Raw genomic sequence first — 6,251 nt, forward strand, 5'->3', positions numbered from 1 at the left:
CACAGTATCTATCTTCAGAGTCTCCACCTAAGTAACTTACCTAAAATCAGTCAGTTAAGTGACAAAACTAGAACTTGAATTTAGATCATCTCTAAATCTCCATATCCTCTATACGAGCTGTTCACAATTTTGTTTTGGTCTCAAGAACTCTGCCCTGTAATTATTGAGAATCCTATAGGATACTGTTTATGTAAGTTACATATATCACTGTTTACTAGAAATTAAAACAAATTTAAATATTTACTAATTCATTTAAAATAACATTAAAAGCCTATTTCTTGTAAATTTTTTATGGAAAAATAACTAGTTTCCAAAATGAAAGGAAAATCAGAGAAAAGAATGACATTGCGTTACAGTTTTGTAAATTTCTTTAATGTCTAGTTTAATAGAAAACTGTTGGATTCTCATATTTGTTTCTGCATTCAAACTGTTAAAACTTTAGTTTTGGTTGATGTATGTGAAGAAAACCCAGCCTCCCTCAACTATGCTGTAGCTGGAGAAGGAGGAAGTATTTTAATAGCCTCTTCAGATAATTGTGGCTATTCTTTTTAATGCTACACTAAAATTCAACAAGTGGTGGCTTTTTAAAGGTTAGTTGCAATATGGAATCTGAAAACATATCAGTGAATTTTTTATACTCTGATACATTAAAATCCATTGGTCTGTTTTGCAGTTTGAGTGGATTTTTTACCTATACGTGATTTATGAGATCAACCATTGGTCATTTGGAAAATATCAGTTCACTGTGCTGTGCAGTCTTCCAAATATTAACACATTTCATAATACAATATATATGTATATTTTTTCTTTTTTTTTTTTAAATTACCATCAATCTCATTAGAAGAGTCTGTAAATATTGGGAAGCTGTCAAGCTCTTAGCAAATACAAGTTCTCTAAATTCTGCTTTTTTTCTTGAAAGGCCAGATTTTATCACAGGCAAGAAGTACTGTCAGTTGTTTTCCTTGAAGTGACCAGCTCACTTTGTTTTCAAGAAAAGCTCTGTCAAATAGCTAAATCTGACCAGTCCTAGTTTCTGTGTTGTACTTTTAAATAAAAATGTTGCTCCATGAAAAAAAGAGTAGCTAGTTCAGTTACCAATTCAAATAATCTTTCTTTTTCCTCAAGAGACCAGCATACTTTAGTATACAGAACTGTTTTATGCATACTATTTTGTCACATATAATTTGAAAAAGGTGTGAACGCAAGGGTTAGGATTTAATAAAATTAATAATTTGTACTTCGTGAACAGTATTTTTAAGTGAAATGTGCACTATTTTTATTACGGATGCATGGCAGTGCACGATACAGTGAATGACTACAATTTGTTTTTGTTAAGGTCAGGCATAAGGCAGGGTAAAGATAGGAGTCAGAGGCTTTATTTGGGAACTAAGGTCTCGGGCGAGGTTCCGTGACTCAGGGAGAGAGAGGAGTCAGGGAAGTCGCCCCCCAGGTGTGGAGGGGTGGGGTTTTTAAGCTGCAGTGGTTCCGGGTTTAGGTCCCGGTGAGCGTTTTTCCCGTCAGGTCGTGCTGTCGCTTGGTGATTGGTTGACCTCCAATTCGTTCTGGCACCCTACTAGGGGCTTTTTGTTCGGTTGCGCTGGCAAGATGGCCGTCCCTTCTGTGGTTCCAAGGACATCCTCAGTTTTCACAATTCCTGCTAAGGCGCAAGCGTTTTACCCACCATTGCTTTTGCATCAACAGTGCAAATGTCAAAAACATAGCAATGGGGCGCCTGGATGGCTCAGTTGGTGAAGCGTCTGACTTTGGCTCAGGTCATGATCTCGCGGTTCACAAGTTCCAGCCCTACATTGGGCTCTGTGCTGACAGCTCAGAGCGTGGAGCCTGCTTCAGATTCTATGTCTCCCTCTCTCTCTGCCCCTCCCTGGCTCATACTCTGTCTCTCAAAATAAATAAAACATTAAATTAAAAAAAAAAAAAAACAGCGAAAAAAGCAAATTATGTCTTAGTATTAATAGTTTTCTTGTTTTAAATAGGCTCCATACCTAGTCCAGAGCCCAACACGGGGCTTGAACACATGACCCTGAGATCAAGTCCTGAGCTGAGATCAAGAGTTGGTTGCTTAATGGACTGATCTTATGATCCCTGAAAGGATCCCCAGCTTGCATGGACCATAGCAATTAAATGTGCCCACCCTGCAGCTTAGAATACAAAAATAATGGTTAACACATTACCTAACCTGAAGGAGTTTACAGTCTTAAGAGACAAGCAGATAAACAAATTAATGTATCTTGAGTGTCCTAAGAGACAGGAACCATATACACTAACAGTTCCAAAGGAGGGAGCAATCAAATGTCCTGGTATACTTCCAGAAATTTTCATTCGGTCAGTCTTTGATGGGATTCATGTATTTGCATTTTAAACAAGCACTCCAGATGACTTAGAGGCAGATAGTGTGGGATCTACACTTTAAGAAACACTGCCTTAAGCAGATAAATTTTAGGTTCCCAAGAAGGCCCAGTAGGTAGGCTCAGAAAGAGAATATTTTATGGTATATCGCTCAGAACACACACACACACACATACAATTTCACTGGCTATTGTTTACAGTTGTATATCAGATCTCTTATCAGAAAAAAAAGGCAAAATCTGAAACAAACCCTACCATTCCCTTTCAATTGTCTAATGCAGGAGGCAGCAAACTTTTTTCTGTGAAGAGCCAGACAAATATTTCAGGCTCTGTGGGCCATAAGGTTTCTGTCACAACTAATTAGATCGCTTGTTGTAACACAAAAATAGCCAGAGACAAGAGGTAAACAGATGAGTGTGGCTGTGTCTCAACAAAACTTTGTTTGCAAAAGGAGGGGTTACATTGGGTCTCCAGTGCTAGGCAGTTTGCTGACTCCATGCACTAGTACAAAAGATAATGCTAATTGCCAGTAAGCTGCCTAAAGAGCAAAAGCAAGAGTCTAAGGGTCATGAAACAACTGGATTTTATATCCCGAGTTGGAAAAACTGCTAGGCATCAATTTTGAATTCCCACGTCTTTCCAAAATAAACCATATTTCAGCATCAAAATGTATGCGTTGAGTGCCTATCAAGGCATTAGGTAAGAGGATACATAGTTTTTGGAGGCAGGAGTCCTCAATACCTGGTGGACAGCTAGGCATCCTGAATGGAGAAAATTCCACCGTTGGATGGTCTGACTATAAAATAACAAGAACAGGGCTTCAGGCTGTGATGGTGGTTCTCAAATTCAAATGAATGGAAGAATATGCTAAGTAGAGTCTTTAAAATGTAGATTTTTAGGGGTGCCTGGGTGGCTCAGTCCTCTGAGCATCCGACTTCAGCTCAGGTCTTGATCTCACAGTTTGTGAGTTCTTGTGAGTTGGAGCCCCGCATCGGGCTCTGTGCTGACAGCTCTGAGCCTGGAGCCTGCTTGGGATTCTGTGTCTCCCTCTCTCTCTGCCCCTCCCCCACTCACAGTCTGTCTCTCTCTCCTTCAAAATTAACTAAACATTAAAAAATAAAACAATTTTTTTAAATAAAAAAATAAAATGTAGATTTTTAGATCCAACACCCAGAGCTTCTTATTAACTAAAATAGTTTAATCAGAGGGGTCATTGAATCTACATTTTAACCAAGAATATACAGGCAGCTGCTGTGAGGCAAAGTGCTTAAATCAAGAAACAGAAGGTCTGAGCTAGAATTTTGGCTATGCCACTACCTTTGTTTATAAGATAATATTAGGGGCACCTGCATGGCTCAGTCGGTTAAGCGTCTGACTCTTGATATCGGCTCAGGTCATGATCTTGTGGTCCTGAGATGGAGCTCCGTGTTGGGCTCCATGCTAAGCTCAGAGCCTGCTTGGGATTCTCTCTCTCCCCCTCTGCTCCTCCCCCACATGTGAGTGTGTGTATGCACATGCTCTGTCTCTCAAATAAACATTAAAAAAAATAAAAGAATGTAAGAACTAGAAGAAACCTTACTGATATCCAGTGTGATGTTCTCTTCCAACCCAAAGTTGGTAATTTTTATTAAGTCAGTCCATAAACCATTCATGAAAACACAATGTATTAGCATGGAGCCTGTATGGGATTCTCTCTCTCTTTCCCTCTCTCTACCCCTCCCAACTCACATACTACACTCTCTCTCAAAGTAAATAAACGTTAAAAAAAAAAAAAAAGTTGTTTTGAAAATTCATTGTATTACTTCATAGCCCCAAATGAATAGTTCCTGCCCTCAATTTAATAATCTTAGAATGTTTTCACTTTGAGGAAAATGATACATACTTTCCCTGTGACTTCTCTGTCTTCCTGCAATGAAAGCTGTTTTAGAGGCCGATAACCTAAAAATGTCAGTTTAAGCTGTGCAGCAAGCTGGCTTTCCACCAGCCCTGGGAGGTTTCCATCAAGGCTTCCTTCCTGTTGGCTACAGCTGTCAGAATGGGCTGTAGGGGCCCAGGGCAGGTGGCCTATGATAGGCCACTTTGGCATATTGATTATTTAAAATAAAAGTTACTGAAGAAACAGCTGTGCAGGAAGGACACTCAGATTATCCTCTGTCTCTCTGAAAACAGGAAACAAATCTCCCCTGTGAAAGGTACACTCGCTGCACCAGGAGGTAAAGAGACATCCTTACCACCCAGAGCTAGGAAATCTAGAGCCAAGAAGGTTGTGTAAACAACCCTTGTTATTTTTTACTTATTTACTACCCCAACCCAAATTCTGTTTACAATTCCTTACTAATTAAACCTCAAAGTTAAATTTTCTGTGTCCTGTCAATTCCTCACAAATTTGTCTCTTTGTCTAAAAAGTATAAAAACTGGTTGCCTTGGTCACTTCTTGAGGTCTCAATTTCAGTACTGGGCCTCTGTGCACATGTAATAAAACTTTGGGTTTTTTTTCCTATTAATCTGTCTCATGTAAATTTAATTCTTAGTTCAGCTAAGGAAGACCTTAAGAATAGAGGAAGAATTTTTTCTTCCCCTCAGAGCCAGTGTAAATGTAGCAAACACAAATGTAAAAATGTAACACTTTAAGAAAAATAACTAGGAGAGAATCTTTAGGAACTGGGGTTAAGTAAACCAGTGGTTCTAAGAGATTTGACACCAAAAGCCCAATCCTTAAAAGGAAAAAATGATAAATAGGTTTTCTTCAAAATTAAAAACTTTTGCTCTGGGAAAGACTCTGTTAATAGGATGAAAAGACAAGCTACTGGGGCGCCTGGGTGGCTCAGTCGGTTGAGCGTCCGACTTCGGCTCAGGTCATGATCTCACGGTCTGTGGGTTCGAGCCCCACGTTGGACTCTGAGCTGAGGCTCAGAGCCTGTGCTCAGAGCCTGGAGCCTGCTTCGGATTCTGTGTCTCCCGCTCTCTCTGACCCTCCCCCATTCATGCTCTGTCTCTGTCTCAAAAATAAATAAAAATTTAAAAAAATTAAAAAAAAAAAAAAGACAAGCTACAAAAATAAAATATTTGCTAACCACACATCCGATAAGAGACTTGTATCCAGAAAACAAAGAATTCTCAAAACTCATCAGGGAAGACGATGGAGCCCAAATGTGCTTTCAATACTGTTTTTCAGTAACAGGAGCCAGGGCTTCTTGGAGAAACAACTGATTCTAGGACTAGAACAGGACAAGCCTGGAAAAACCTTCTAGTACCAGAAAGTAAGGGAAGGGAGTCAAAAAAGCCACATACAATGACGACGGGAGGTATGTGAAAAGGACACAACTGAGAGCGCTCCCAACAGCCAAAACAAGAGAATTGGAGGAACAAAATAAATAAGGTAGTATTAGATCGTAACATAAAGTATTAAATAAGCATTTATGAGTCCATACTGATAAAAATGGTTACACAGACAAATAAATGGGAGAATAAATTTCCCTTGCAGGGAAATTCCAAATAATTTACACTCAATAATTTACACTCAAGAAGGTGGAGGATAGCTCCCTATTTCTTAAGTCATGTAGTGACTTCCTTCCAAAGAGTGTAGTATGAAAAAGGGGGGGGAAAGTAATTTTATGGTGGAGAAACCCAACAAACACTACCTCAGCCAGGTGATTAAGGTTAACATCAACAGTATAAGTTACGTTGATAGTATATATGCATTTATATATGATGAGATGGGCACTTACCATCTCTGTGGTCTTCCTCTCAAAAACCCACAGCCCTACTGTATATGAGAAAAACATCAGACAAATCCCAGTTGAGGGGCAGTCTACAAAATCTGACCAGTACTCCTCAGGACTGTCACAGTCATCAAAAACAAGGAAGATCTGAGAAACTGTCAC

The sequence above is a fragment of the Neofelis nebulosa genome, chromosome 3, assembly GCF_028018385.1.
Source record: "Neofelis nebulosa isolate mNeoNeb1 chromosome 3, mNeoNeb1.pri, whole genome shotgun sequence".
Lineage (NCBI taxonomy): Eukaryota > Metazoa > Chordata > Mammalia > Carnivora > Felidae > Neofelis > Neofelis nebulosa.